The sequence below is a fragment of the Dreissena polymorpha genome, chromosome 9 (assembly GCF_020536995.1).
Source record: "Dreissena polymorpha isolate Duluth1 chromosome 9, UMN_Dpol_1.0, whole genome shotgun sequence".
NCBI classification, from domain to species: domain Eukaryota; kingdom Metazoa; phylum Mollusca; class Bivalvia; order Myida; family Dreissenidae; genus Dreissena; species Dreissena polymorpha.
The window spans coordinates 83,402,170-83,418,609 of NC_068363.1; the positions used below are offsets into that span (position 1 = coordinate 83,402,170).

The following is a 16,440-nucleotide window of genomic DNA, read 5'->3' on the forward strand; positions in this document are numbered from 1 at the left end:
TAGATATGTAAGGTTGGTGTACTTGTGACACATCAGCTGGAAAGGTAAGCTTTCTCTACTTGTGACACATCAGCTGAAAAGGTAAGCTTGGTCTACTTGTGACACATCAGCTGGAGAGGTAAGCTTGCTCTACTTCTGACACATCAGTTGGATAGGTAAGCTTGGTCTTCTTGTGACACATCAGCTGGAAAGGTAAGCTTTCTCTACTTCTGACACATCAGTTGGATAGGTAAGCTTGGTCTACTTGTGACACATCAGTAGGATAGGTAAGCTTGGTCTACTTGTGACACATCAGCTGGAAAGGTAAGCTTGCTCTACTTCTGACACATCAGTTGGATAGGTAAGCTTGATCTACTCATGACACATCAGTAGGATAGGTAAGCTTGGTCTACTTGTGACACAACAGCTGGATAGGTGAGCTTGCTCTACTTCTGACACATCAGCTGGATAGGTAAGCTTGGTCTACTTGTGACACATCAGCTGGATAGGTAAGCTTGGTCTACTTCTGACACATCAGATGGATAAGTAAGCTTGGTCTACTCATGACACATCAGTAGGATAGGTAAGCTTGGTCTACTTGTGACACATCAGCTAGATAGGTAAGCTTGATCTACGTGTGACACATGAGAAGGATAGGTAAGCTTGGTCTACTTGTGACACATCAGCTGGATAGGTAAGCTTGATCTACTTCTGACACATCAGTTGGATAGGTAAGCTTGGTCTACTTGTGAAACATCAGCTGGATAGGTAAGCTTCGTAAACTTGTGACACATCGTTTTGATGGGTCAGCTTGGTCTAAGTATTAAACATCAGCTTGATAGGTAAGCTTGGTCTTCTTGTGACACATCAGCTGGATAGGTAAGCTTGGTCTACTTGTGACACATCGTTTTGATGGGTCAGCTTGGTCTAAGTATTAAACATCAGCTGGATAGGTAAGGTTGTTCTACTTTTGATACATCAGCTGGATAGGTAAGCTTGGTCTACTTCTGACACATCAGCTGGAAAGGTACGCTTGGTCGACTTGTGACACATCAGCTGGATAGGTAAGCCTGGTCTACTTCTGACACATGAACTGGATAGGTAAGCTTGGTCTACTTGTGATACATCAGCTTGATAGATAACTTGGTCTACTTCTGACACATCAGTTGGATAGGTAAGCTTGGTCTACTTTTGACCCATCAGCTTGATAGGTAAGCTTGGTCTACTTGTGACACATCATCTGGATAGGTAAGCTTGGTATACTTGTGACACATCAGCTGGATAGGTTAGCATTGTGTAATTGTTACACATCAGCTGGATAGGTAAGCTTGGTCTACTTGTATCATATCAGCTTGAAATGTAAGCTTGGTCTGCTTGTGACACATCAGTTGGATATGTAAGCTTGGTCTACTTGTGACACATCAGCTTGATAGGTAAGCTTGGTCTTCTTGTGACACATCAGCTGGATAGGAAAGCTAAGTCTACTTGCGACATATCAGCTGGATAGGTAAGCTTGGTCTGGTTAACACACATCAGCTGCATAGGTAAGGTTGTTCTACTTATGACACATCAGCTGGATAGGTAAGCTTGGTCTACTTGTGACACATCAGCTAGAAACGTAAGCTTGGTCTACTTGCGACAAATCAGCTGGATAGGTAAGCTTGGTCTGGTTAACACACATCAGCTGCAAAGGTAAGGTTGTTCTACTTGTGACACATCAGCTGGATAGGTAAGCTTGGTCAACTTGTGACACATCATCTGGAAAGGTAAGCTTGGTCTACTTGCGACAAATCAGCTGGATTGGTAAGCTTGGTCTGGTTCACACTAATCAGCTGGATAGGTAAGCTTGGTGTACTTGTGACACATCAGCTGGATAGGTAAGCTTGGTCTACTTCTGACACATCAGTTGAATAGGTTAGCTTGGTCTACTTCTGACACATAAGTTGGATAGGTAAGCTTAGTCGACTTGTGACACATCAGATGGAAAGGTGAGCTTGGTGTACTTGTGACACATCAGCTGGATAGGTAAGCTTGGTCTACTTCTTACACATCAGTTGGATAGGTCAGCTTGGTCTACTTCTTACACATCAGCTGGATAGGTAAGCCTGGTCTACTTGTGACACATCAGCTGGATAGGTAAGCTTGGTCTACTTCTGACACATCAGTTGGATAGGTAAGCTTGGTCTACTTCTGACACATATGTTTGAAATGTAAGCTTGGTCTACTTCTGACACATCAGTTGGATTGGTAAGCTTGGTCTACTTGTGACACATCAGCTGGATAGGTAAGCTTGGTCTACTTGTGACACATCAGCTGGATAGGTAAGCTTGGTCTACTTCTGACACATCAGTTGGATAGGTAAGCTTGGTCTTCTTGTGACACATCAGTTGGATAGTTAAGCTTGGTCTACTTGTGACACATCAGTTGGATAGGTAAGCTTGGTCTACTTCTGACACATCAGCCGGATAGGTAAGCTTGGTCTACTTGTGACACATCAGTATGATAGGTAAGCTTGGTCTACTTGTGACACATCAGTTGGATAGGTAAGCTTGGTCTACTTCTGACACATCAGCCGGATAGGTAAGCTTGGTCTACTTGTGACACATCAGCTGGATAGGTAAGCTTGGTCTACTTGTGACACATCAGATGGATAGGTAAGCTTGGTCTACTTGTGACACATCAGTTGGATAGGTAAGCTTAGTCTACTTGTGACACATCAGTTGGATAGGTAAGCTTGGTCTACTTCTGACACATTAGCCAGATAGGTAAGCCTTGTCTACTTGTGACGCATGACCTGGATAGGTGAACTTGGTAAACTTGTGACACATCATCTTGATAGGTAAGCTTGGTCTATGTCTTACTTCTATTGATAATATCAAGAGCCAATTTCACAATTTTGGAGGTAAGTACCAGAACAAGTTTATAATGTTTTGTCTTCATTGTTTTAAAGATTATGTTCATAATTCTAATCAGCAACAATGCATCGCACTTGTCTGCCCGCACGTTTCCCCATACATGCTTAAGCTTAGAGGGTGATTCCCGTTTAGCCTTGTGGTCCAGCATCATCCCAACCTGGTGATGAGGGACGACACAATCACAAGGCTCCATGCCAGTCGCTACCATAGTATTGTGATTTTTGTAGAAGCTTGGACGCCACTCAGAATTTCAGCATCATTCCAAGGTCTGAATGAGTTTCATTTTGGAATACAACTTATCCTAGGATAGTTGCTTGCAACAGCCGGCAAATCCCTCCCACCCACCTCTTGGTACATATATATTTATTTTTCTGTTTTGTTCGTTTTTTTCTTAATCCTTCGGCTCACTCTCACTTCATTCTTTCATTCGCTCTGATTCCCTGCTGCCTTTACTCACACTCATCCAACTAACACGGCTCTCTCTCTCTCTCTACCCTTATTCCTGCCTTCTTCACTGCGACTCTTCCCTCCCTCACTTTCCCATCTCTCTCACATATTAACCTTCCACTTTTTAATAATTTTCCAATCTTGATTTCCATTATGTTTGTATTTTTATTTATGTATTAACCGCATATTTATTCCCATTGAAATGACTCAATCTGTATATAATCACATCGTTCACAAACAAGGAGCACATATATAATGTTTTATGTTCGTGTTTGTGTAGTTTTCTTTGTCACACCGAGAGCTGCACATGGTAGTGGTGTGGTAATATTCGAATAGACAATAAAAGTTACCGTGTTATTCAAATCATATTTTAGTCAACAAATTAATAAACTTATCAGTTCAATGAGACTGCAACTTATTTTTTTTTTACTGTTCAAAAATCTAGGGAAATGGTAACCGAAACAGTGCTAAAGACAAATACGTGTTCGTCTTAAAGACGAATGCGTTCTACGCATGGGCACACTGAGTGAATACTGATAATCAACTATTTTTATTTTTTTTATGTAAATAAGCAGAGAACCGAACAGTTAGTTTAAACAAAAAATACATGTAATTAGATATTAAATCAAATCCTGCAACAGCAGAGTGTTTTACGTGTTTGAGTCAACGATGAATTACCCTACAGAATTAAACTAGCGTAAGCATACAGGTTTAACAGAGGCAGTTAGCAGTATATACAAACTACATTAAACTCATAGTACGCTAAAACATGTCCGTACACCCTCAAGTAATGGTATCAGCAGTAATTGCAGAAGCAGCTGCAGCAGTAGCAGAAGCTTTGTAGTGTTATCGTGCTAGTGTGAACAGGCAGGATAACACACAGTTTGTCCCTTACCCCCCCCCCCCCCCCCCCCCCCCACACACACACACACACACACACACCCTCCCCCCGTTCTCACATAGCTGAGACTTTACGAAGATCATCCTGATCAAGCCACGATCTGAAAAAAAGGCTCGAGGCCGATCGGAGTCTAAATCGAGCAATTTGGAAAATTATGGTCTTTATTTCGACCGTTCTACGATGCCACTACATCAAATGCTTACTGCGTTTACTGCCGCGACATTCAAGATCATACTACGACGCTACGCAGAGCTTTTACTGCGCTTTTACTACGATCATGAAGATATCTCAACGATGCTTCCGCGCTGCCTGTACGATTATGGCGCTTCTACTACGCTCTTTTTACGACTTTACACCGATTCTTGTTGGCTACAAACCCGCTACGCTTGTTTTGAGCATGTTCAAAATAAGCGTTGCGAGAGCGTAAAGCTCTCCGACCATGAAGACTTTATCGCGATTATACTGCGTTTATGAAGACTTCTTTTCTTTTGCCCTGCGATTTGTCAAGATCGGCCATGTTTTCGGCCACGCTTTGATCGTAGTAGAAGCGGCGTCTATGTGTGAACGGGGGTTAGCCTGTATGAACGCCTGACTGCCAGTGGGTTTGTTTCAACTTTCTGTTTTCTCTATCAAGCCCCTCCGTCTGTCTTCTCCCAGTTCGTCAGTTGCAGTCGTATCTTATAATTAGCTACATTCTTTAACAGCTCACGATTACTTTTCTCTTTCATTTTTTCTTTGATGATTTACATGTATCTTATTCATTTAATGTATAACTCCGGCTACAGAAAGAACGAAATCTTATTTCTACAAAATATGCATACAGACCGACATGGACAATTACATAGCCAGGTTATCTAATACATTGAATAGGACATGGCACGGTGGGATTATTATACTTCGTTTATATGCGGTGTATGTTTTGTATTTACTAAACGCTAAAAAAAGGTCCTACGAATTATTAAGTCGGTACCTTCTTTAAAGATTTGCATAATTAATAAGATTAAGGTATCAATTCTTTTGAGCAATAAATGATAAAATTGCTGCATATACATTGTAATAGTTCAGGGACCTATAAAAACAGGCCCCTGTTTGTTTAAATACGTCCCTGGATAGTTCATATAGCGTTGATCTAATTTATAGTCGTCTTTGCCTAAATTTACCGAACATTTTTTGAAACAGTGCATATAAGCCTTTTTTCCATCTATATAAATGCACTGATATGTAAGTTTACTGTTCCCATGTGAATTTTTTGTAATGTGCTGCAGGCCAAATAACATGTGTACCGGTATTATTGGCACTGTACTACAATGCTGTAGTATATTACGAATATAAATGAATATATTCGCCAATGTCGATTTAGTGTCTTTAAGCAGGAACACTTAAAACGTGTCTAGTAAACGAAATATATAATGCTTATAAATTTAAAAAAAGTGCTATTGCCACACCATGAAATGCACGAGTTGTTTTGTCAATATAATCTTCCATGCATTGTTTATCAATTAAATTCATAGTTGTAGGCCTAACTATAAAATGTTGGTAAGTGAGTTACAACATAGCAGTATTTGGACTCGTCTTGTAGATGTTTAATTTCACACAATGCGATCACTAGTACTGGAAACTTGAGAGGAAAGAAAGGCGCCTAACTCTTGGAAACTCTCGAAACCAAATCTCATGCCGAATAATGCACAATTCTGGGAAAATGGCTGAACCATTCCGATTCACGAATGGCATCTTGTGATGCCTAAAAGATAGGGGTACAAAAGATAGACATAAAAAAATCGTCGAACATTGAAAATAGGTAAGCATATGGAAATCTATACTTACTTATTTAGATAGGGGAATGTGCAGTGTTTAGTGTTGAGACCACCTAATTGCTAGTGAATAACTAGTAGCATTGGTACCGAACGTATCCTCCAGTGACCAAATACCGGTGTATTAAAGGGGCCTTTGCACTGATTTTGGCATGTTTTGAAGTTTGTCATTAAATGCTTTATATTGATAAATGTAAACATTGGATATAAAAAGCTCCAGTAAAAAATCAAGAATACAATTTTAAAAGGTTTACAGTCAACTCTTGCCTAAGTCAACTCGCACGGTAGTCAACTCGCACGTTTTTTGGTCAACTCGCGCTCGATTGGTCATTGTCGGCTCGGGTACTACTTACATGTACCCCGGGTACTCTTAAGTATACTTACATGTACCCCGGGTACGGTAAATATACTAAAACGTACCCGGGAAATTTAACGCTAAATCAGTCGTTGTCGGCTATTTTTGTTTAAAATTAATTATATACACATGCATGTCAATTTTCTGTAAAATGGCCTCTATATTATCGAAACTCATACTCACAAAGCATGTTGACGCAGTTTTTTTTAAAGAGAAGTTTGTTTAAGATTATCGGTAGCGCGTTTTACGACATCGAATTTTAGGCGGGAATACAACTCGGGTACAGTCTAATATCGACCGGGTACGATTAAGTATATTTACCGTACCCGGGGTACATGTAAGTATACTTAAGAGTACCCTGGGTACATGTTAGTAGTACCCGAGCAGACAATGACCAATCGAGCTCAACTCGCACGGAAGTCAACTCGTACCTAAGTCAACTCGCACGGTAGTCAAAATATTGATGTATTAATGGGTTCTGAATGAGTAATTTATGCATCAAAACAAATAAGAAATACTTTCAGAGTTTAGTTCAATACTTTTTCTTGAAAAATATTCACAAAATAAATTAAAAAAATCAGAAAATATTGTTTAACCATGGTAACGTTATCGGCACATTATAACAGACATTTTAAGTCCTTTTATCTATTTTTTAACTATTATTTTATTTTTTATTTCATTATTAGATCTAACACACATTATCAAAGCTTTATATATGTACACAAGTATAGATGACATCTATATACTTTTATTTTAATATTTATTTCAATATATTTACACACAGTATCATAGCTTTACAATATGTACACAAGTAGACATACATCTACATACTTTTCTTTTAATATTTATTTCAATATTTACACAAATTAAGAAAGCTTTGCAATATGTACACAATGAGACATACATCTATATATATTTTTTAAAATATTTATTCCAATATTTTCACACATAATCAAAGACCCCCTATCAGTAATATCTTTATCGGTACTTAAGGTATCCGGAGAAGCGCCCCCCCCCGGAGAACTGCCCCCCGGAGAACTGCTCCCTTATTTTAAAGGTGGCGGAGAGGTGCCCCCCCATAAAATCGGTAGGGGCGGAGAACTGCCCCCCTGTCAGAATTTAGTAGGCGGATATCTGCCCCCCCCCCATCAAATCTGTAGGGGCGGAGAACTGCCCCCCTGTCAGAATTTAGTAGGCGGATATCTGCCCCCCCCCCCCCATCAAATCTGTAGGGGCGGAGAACTGCCCCCCGGTGTCATATTAGTTATTAGTTACGTAGTGAAAACAATACTTACGGGTAATTTTACGTTATCGCCGTACACATTTTATCCGGTAACAATTGAATTTCAGTACAAGTATATTACCATTTATCGAACTGAATAACACAAATTGTCTAGAGGCATGTGATAATACTGTTTAAGGCCCTTAGTGCGCATCTGCACCACTCACTATACATGAATGCCATGTAAAAGTCGTGTTTTAATAAGAGCGCGAAACATAGTCGAGATCCACACAGGAAACGCGTGCGTGTTAATACTGGCCAAGTGTCGCAACTAAATATAGACGTGCAACTCAGTACTTATGGAGGAAAAGTTACATCGGAATTAATTTTCATTATAAAGATAGTATTGACCCATGGAAAAAAAACGTAAATTTACGTATAAAAAAGGAAATTAATAGGCAAAGCAAAGGCATTAATTAGCTGACTTGAAGAAAAAAGTAGAGTGAAGTCGAATTTATAATCAATTTATTTATGTTGTTTAGTTAATGCATGTGTCATACAAAATGACATACATAAATACACACATTACACATATTACGGCAACAGTTTGCATTTTGAGCAGATCATGTCGACATGCCAAACAAACAAAATCGGTAACAGTTGCTTTAATTAGCAGCTAATTAGGCAGGCAGAGAACTTGTTACCGTTAACGATAAGCACCGCGATCTTTTAATTGGTAGACCGGACCGACCTTTATTGTTAAGAACTTGTTAGCTTTGAATAAAGCCGCATACGGGTTTATTATATTGAACCGTCCAAATCCGTAATTGGCGAAAACAAACAAATAGATTATTGTTTTCAGCTTCCATAAGGATGGATTAAATTGCATGCTAATTGTTTGTTTTACTTACGGGGAAAATATCAAATAATTCAGCCGAGAAAACTTTTTATTAGCAAAAAGTGATTTGTTTTTCTTTGTTCACATAGACGAAAATCACGTGATTATCAAGATGGCGACGTCAATGCCGAGGCAGTTTTTTTTTTTGCCGTTTTATAACTTTTATTACTTGTACAACTTTATATTACTTTTGAAATTTCACTCAATTTCCAGACATAATAGCAAGAAAGTTACTGGCGTTATTGTCATTATAATACTCGCTTTATATATCGCCGCGAAATTTCTTTAATTAGGGGGCACTTCTCCGGGTCATCAATTCTGACAGGGGGGCAGTTCTCCGCCCCTTATTAATCGGCAGGGGGGCAGTTCTCCGCCCTATAAAAAACAGTGAGGGGGCAGTTCTCCGCCCAGTGAAAAATTTTTTGGGGGGCAGTTCTCCGGGGGGGCACTTCTCCTAGAGCCATCTTTATCTACTCCTCGATAATCAGTACCCTTATCAGCTCTGAATGACTGACAGATTATCTGTTTATTGTAATTTTAGTGGTGATAAATAGGGTATTGTTACTGATTAGGTGACAGCTGTTTTCAATATCTTCCATAGCTCATTAAAAAAATATAAGCTTATACAAAATTTCTAACAATTAAATAGAAATTAGAATACAAATAATTAAAAAACAAAAAACATGAACGCGGAAATAGAGCTCCACATAGACTTTCCACTATTATAAATCAACACGCGAACAATTAAACGTATTTGAATTAATAATTGCAAATTACATATATTCCAATATTGGTTAAAAATACTTGGATCGAGTGATAACAGTATCACAAAAACAAACTTTCATCTTCAATACAAATAAACAACGTTTATTAACTTCAAGCAAAGCTGGTACCATATTGAGAAAAGCTGGTATATTGAGATAACTACTTGACTTTATGACAAATCAGAAATAAGAAATACAACACACCACTAACATGATTTCGATTATCTTCACATTAATTAGAAATCTAAAGAGGTCGTTATAATAACATTATACGCAAAAATAGAAAATGTAAGTTTTGCAACGGACACGCTATAGAAAATGAGTATCACTTTCCACTTGTTTGACATTCTAATGCAGTCGGCAAATAGGCTTTTTCTTAAGTTATGAAATATAATAGTATACAATGATATGAATGGTACTTACCGGTTTTGCATGTGTTCGATGTTGCCATTTTCGGCAACTATCGCATTCAATTGCTTGCTGCCTTGGACCCACATTCCTTGAACACAATATACACGGATAATCCATCACAAAAAAAACCCGCATGAATTCACTATATGTATGTATTCCGTAGCACATATATGTTGATAATGATAACCTATTCTTAATTTAGTCGATTTATATACATAACTAAGATCTATTATGAAATAACCGCATGCAACAAACATAACCTAATTTTCGTTTTAATTTTCTTTAATTTAACTTACACCTGATTATAAAAGTAAAACTTTTTAATAACAAGCTAAATTAACTTTAATTGAATCGTGCTCGGTATACAACACCCTTTACAACATTCTTAGTTTTGTGACAAACATTAAAGTATCAATGATTAATTATCATACCAATTTAGTTTAATTGATTAATGCTTTACCATTTTAATAATTGTTAGTTGTATATAAGACCTTTCACACCTATTACAAACATTCATATAACCCGTGAAAAACACCGACCACAAGTGTAAAAGAGCCATTAAATGTGACAATCGTATATTCAGATTATTAAAAAAGGACATAATTTCTATTATTTTTACTTATAAACTTCTTATAAACTACTGATCATATTACATCCTTCATCTATTTCTATGTATTTTTCGAGGCGTGCGAGTTGACTTCGAAAAGTGCGAGTTGACCAGAAATGCCGTGCGAGTTGACCAAAAAACGTGCGAGTTGACTACCGTGCGAGTTGACTTAGGTACGAGTTGACCGGCACCCTTTTAAAAAGGAAAACAAATTGACCCTCAGCAGGACTCAAATCACTGACCCCTGGAGTCCTGGAGTAAAAAGTCTATGACTTAGACCACTCGGCTACTCTTCCGGATACAATGTCGGATGTATTTTATACTTTATATAAGAAATCCTTGTAGTTTCACCAAAATATAATGACAACAACAGAACTCTCCAAATTATTAATTCATTTCGCGTTGCAATGCTTTATAATTTTCGGGTTTTTAAATTGTCAAAAGATACTTATAATGGCTTTTTTAGAGCATGGTAAATGTTCAGTATTACTGTTTCCTCACAAATATCATAACTAAAACGAAACTTTGCGAATCTGAAACAACTTTTTTTCAATTTTGTCAATTTACCCAAACGAGAAAAGGCCCCTTTAAGAAAACGAGTTACAGAGATTCTAAACTAGCGCACACAACACATCAACAAACGATTTACAGTCAAAGAATAATTTAATTCCGTTAAAGTCCATGTCAAATTTGTTTACGAACAGCATGCTTAAGGATTCTATTTCCCTACAGACTACACCAAGCCATGGCATCCTTAGTTCTGGCTACCTTAACTTTAAATGTCGCTTTTTATGATTTTTGACTGGCGCAACTTTAAAGTTATGGACCAACCCCATTAGGTAAGTCAACCAGAAATTCCCGAAAACTTGACAGTTAACAAAGACCATCCAAAACAGCTTTCAAATGCAGTTATTGGCCCAAATCAACCACTTGATCAGAACGATTGACATTTTTCACATTTAACTGATATATTCTTTCACAAAATACTATCGTAAACATTTGAAATTTATCTTTTCTGCTCTAACATATCGAGAAAAACAGCGATGCGACAGACATTTTTTAAATGAGAATTTCCGGATATTTCACGGTCATTTGACATTATTTCTATTTTTAGTAACATACCATGTGCTCAAGTGTTTTCAAAATCAGAAGACATTTGCCGGTATTTTTAATTATTCTTGCTTGTTTTGTAAACAATTGTAGTGAATATACAAACTCAAAGTAAAAATTATTTAAAATTACCTGATTCACTTTGAAATCAGTCTTTTAATCCACCAGTCATAAGTTGTTAATCACAAATAAAAGATTTCAGAAAACAAAAGTTATGTTTACGATTTCAGCAAAAAATTTCAAGGTCGATCCAAAAGTGTCCAAATGAAAACTCGTCACGTGACAAAGCGACAATGGCTTCAAAATTGTGAATTTCAGGCTGATGAGAGTTATAAACCAGGTTTTCCGAAGGAAAAAACTGGTTATTAGATTGGCGAATGCGGGTGGGCTGGCTGGCTGGCGGGCGGGCGGAACAAGCTTGTCCGGGCCATAACTATGTCGTTCATTGTCAGATTTTAAAATCATTTGGCACATTTGTTCACCATCATTGGACGGTGTGTCGCGCGAAATAATTACGTCGATATCTCCAAGGTCAAGGTCACACTTTGAGTTCAAAGGTCAAAAATGGCCATAAATGAGCTTGTCCTGGCCATAACTATGTCATTCATTGTGAGATTTTAAAATCATTTGGCACATTTGTTCACCATCATGGGACGGTGTGTCGCACGAAAGAATCATGTCAATATCTCCAATGTCAAGGTCGCCACGACTAAAAATAGATTTAAAAAAAAAAAAACTTACAAAGGGGGTTAATTTTGTTTGTTCATTTCAAAAGTTCAGTTTGAGTTTTCTCCCTTTATCAGATTTTTTTTTCACAATGAAAACCTGGTTTTGTGACAATTTTGTCCCTTGTTTTCATCTATGCATTTGAATTATTTGAACCTTAAAATATGCCCAGATGCAGTAATTTATATTTATTCACAAATATATGTAGAAATGTATCCAAGAAAATGAACTATTTTTGATTTATAGCATGACATAAATATGTCATGACTCTGGTTGACTTTTGATATGGGGTTCGCTTCAGCATACAGGTCTGTCAATACTATATAAACTGTTCGCTGAAGTTTCTTTAGCTATAGCATCCACTACTTGCATGATTTACCTATTTCCAGTGACGTCACTCCAATTGGAGAAAAACTCCATTTCTATTACACTACTGGGGTTCCTGTGCTTCATTTTGCAATTTAATGGACATTTCTAATGAGGAGACGTAGAGTCTTGTTCTTAAATTAATGTAAACAAAAACACCAGAAATAGGTTCCCATGACAGATGATAGGTCACTGTCCAATAATATCTTTGCATTATGATTTAAGTTTGGTTATGTTTATTTCGGTATATCTTATGAATTTATTGACTAAACTTATGTCTGTATGCAAATGTTTTATGTTACCATACTGTAAGCAGTGCTTTTGACAATCAGTCATGGCCCAGTGTTTGATGTCCAGATTGTAAACCAAAGAAGAATCAAATGGTCTACAGCTGTACATGATTGTGTTTACTCAAGTTACTAATAGATTCCTCATTCAGATCACAGGTGTTGGGCGAGTGGCCATGTCACTAAATTACTATCAATATGTGATCGAACAACGGTTCGCATTGTGTTGACTAAAATATATTTCTGATATACCGGTAATATATATGAATATCATATATATTATATCAGATTTTTTTTTGTAAAAGTGATGACAAATGTTGTTTTATGACATATTGATAGTGTTTTAGTGGCTTAGCAACGAACCCAACACCTGTGATTCAGATCATACTTGTATCTATTCAGCGAGCTTCTAAGTTTCAGCCAATCATATAAAATAGATGCAACTCCTTCCCCCTACAGTCCCTAGATCTATGTTTTGGAATAAATGAATTATTTGTAATTAACTAAACAGTGATTTTTTTTGCCCAAAATTACCACCTTTTTAATATAATATAATATTCCACGCTTATTTCACGCCACGATATCGGAACATTTACGAGGGAACGCGAGACTGGCAGTTTGCAGCGCCCGAAGAACGATGTATTCATGAGAACTGCAGTGTGCTTCCGAAGCTGCTCGAAGCCAATCTCGGGTTCGCTCGTAAATGTTCGGATATTGGTATTCACCATTAGCTTTGAAGAGATTTGTGTTTTTGTAAAGATCGTTTTTAGTAATTCAGATATCAGTTGAACAGTCCTCCTCTACTATTACTAAATGGGACTAGTACATAATACTTTTATTGGGCACGACACAAAAACACTGAATTGAGAAACATGGATTTTGCTGATTAACCAGATACCATAAATGTATGTAAATACTGAATAGATTTTGTTGGTAAAAAAATATGTTATATGGCAAGATTTTCCACAGGATTTTGTGAAGAGACAGGAGCATAAACCCACATAATTATGGCATTGGTCAGATTTTTTCTTACTTTTAAGTGTCAATAATAATTTCAACATTACTCAAGGGTTAAAACACACACAGATAATAATAGGAAATTTAGGCACATGGATGTTCCTTGATTGCAAATTCAGGCTCAGGGATATCCTTTAATTCTTCTTGAATGCGTTGAGCTTTTATATGTTCATGTATGTACGTACAGCTCAGTAGCTGAGAGTTTGATTATTGCAATGACGGTAGCCTTTTTTGCAATCGAGCTTTTTGATGTGGGCGATAACATAGTGAATTCAACCCCATTATGTAAAAAGTAGAACAAAATTGGTGTGAAACATCTCATTTATAAGACTTGATACTGCAATTGTTCTGAATGTGCTGGTTTGGATTCCGTATGAGTGCCATGAAGTATAGTGGGATGGCTGTTTGATGTATTCTCATAATTGCTTGACGCCTAATGTGAAACTGTTACCAGTGAACACCTTATTGGTTACATGTTCACTCCACTAAGCGCAGGAAGTTAATTCTGTGGGATATTACCATTTGTATGATAAACATGTTTTTTGTATATATTTAAAACATTTGAGCACACTCAATATATTTTTTGTAAAGATTAACTTGATCAGACTTTGTGCATTGGTTGACAAAATTTACCTTTCTGGGTCACTAGCCCTGACCAAAATGTAAATACAGGGTTGTATTTTGAGCTAGAGGGGTTTTCCTTGTCTTTTATAAAAGCTGTTGAACAGACCCAATCTGCAAAAAGATTGTTCCCAAATGTAAATTATAACATTTTTTTTCGTCATTTTAGGAGAAGAAACTTCATTAAAACTTCAGAGAGTGTTAATTCATTCCAGATTGTAATGATTCAGATTTAAAGTACTAGCTTAAATACAGATACCCTGTGTTGGGTAATGTGCGGAGACTTTCTTCACTTGCAAAATGGGGAATATGTGAGATAAGTTCTGGACACCATAGTCCGTATTAAATCAGGCAGTATGGCGGAGATGCACAAAATGCACTTGGTATTGAAGGTGATCCTGAGGTGAAAAACAATAGAGCTGTGTGAGGAGTTTAAAAGCCTAAAGCAGAACTGTCATGAACTGATCAATTTGGTATTCATGTTGTTGTTTACAATAAAAGAGTCATATTGAAGTTATAGTCTTAATAATGTCTTGACTTTCAATGTCGAAACAGTTTATGAAGGCAAATAAAATGTTAAACTTTCAATACATGTATGTGTGAGTTGGAAAATCCCAATTTGGGCCATTTAATTGATTCACAAATTGACCCCTAAGCTATTATTGTTGAGCAATAATTGTAGCTTCAACAATCATTATAAATCTTCATTCTTCAAACTGTATTACCTTTTCCTCTATGAGTGGGGTATAATTTAAAAGGAATATAAAATGTATTGAACAACATACATGTCCTAATACTAATGTTAAAAGCATGTTCAGTTTAATAAAGGCTTTATTAAATATTAATCATGCATCATAGCAATACAATATTTAGTAATAGTAAATGTACAACATAATTTATTTGTTATTCAGGTCATTTACGTAATACCTGATATTGTGTTAAAACATATGCACATAAAACAACAAATGTTATTATACCTGAAAAACCATGCCCAACCTGGTGCATTCAGTTTTACAAATAGTTACACAATCATCACATGGCTATTTAAGTAGGCAACACATTTGTTTTTACAAGCTGTCAATAGTTGTTATTCGGAACTCTCCAGTCTGGGTTTTTCTGATATTTGAGCACGCATGGTAGGTACAAACAAAAGCTGACTAGCATATTTTAAAAGAGAGTGAATCAATAATTTGTCTTATCGCTAAATAGTAAACACCACTTTTTCTTCTCAAACGTTCGTTTTAGTTGATAAAAATACCATGATTTAATCATTTTTCTTTAGATGAACTAATCTCGATCGTGTTTAATTTGTAAGAATACTATGTAACACGATATAATGCTGCATGTACATGTAAACAGCTTCGATCACGTAACTATTCATTGCATATACTGTGCGTAGGCCTGGGCATACAGTTTAAATGGAAGTTTGTCAACGAAACTATCAAGACATTGACCCCATCGTATATATATTATACTTTTGAAATATATTAAAAATCATACAGACAAGTACGAAACAACAAAACCTTACTATCCTCAGTCCATTCGTAGTACTAGACCTAATATCAGTTGAATATTTATATGTTTATTGATATAGCTCTATTTTGATGCTTTTCTTTAATCTAATCTAAAAAGTAAAGAAAATGAAAGACTAAGACCTTAAGATTAGGAGACACATCAATAACAAGCTTTACCATACATTACTTTTATTTGCTATATCTATAAAGCATGCCGAAAAAACAAGAACATGAATTATGATTTTCAGAAGAAATATTGCATATGTCAAGCGGTTTGTGGTTCCTTCATTACCATACAGCTGGCAAAGTCTGTTTTTCACGTCTTTTACTGATGTTAGCTACTGGACCCATTCGTATAGTCGGCTGTACATCTGAATGGTGTATTTAGACTTTAATCCTGTATTAAACGTCTGACATACGTGTATATCGGTGTTAAATTTGTTATGTGTAATTATTAATAATAATAGTAATAGTAATAACAACAAAAGA

General features: G+C 36.6%; 1 protein-coding gene across 1 annotated transcript in view; it reads left to right on the plus strand.

Annotated features, from left to right (window-relative positions):
• The first annotated feature begins 5,929 nt into the window (after positions 1–5,929).
• Positions 5,930–16,440, plus strand: part of LOC127843982 (anoctamin-10-like) — an 84,377-nt gene continuing 73,866 nt past the window's right edge. Inside the window, exon 1 of the mRNA XM_052373927.1 lies at positions 5,930–6,040. The gene's annotated coding sequence lies outside the window, so the exon portion shown is untranslated. The remainder of the gene's footprint in view (positions 6,041–16,440) is intronic.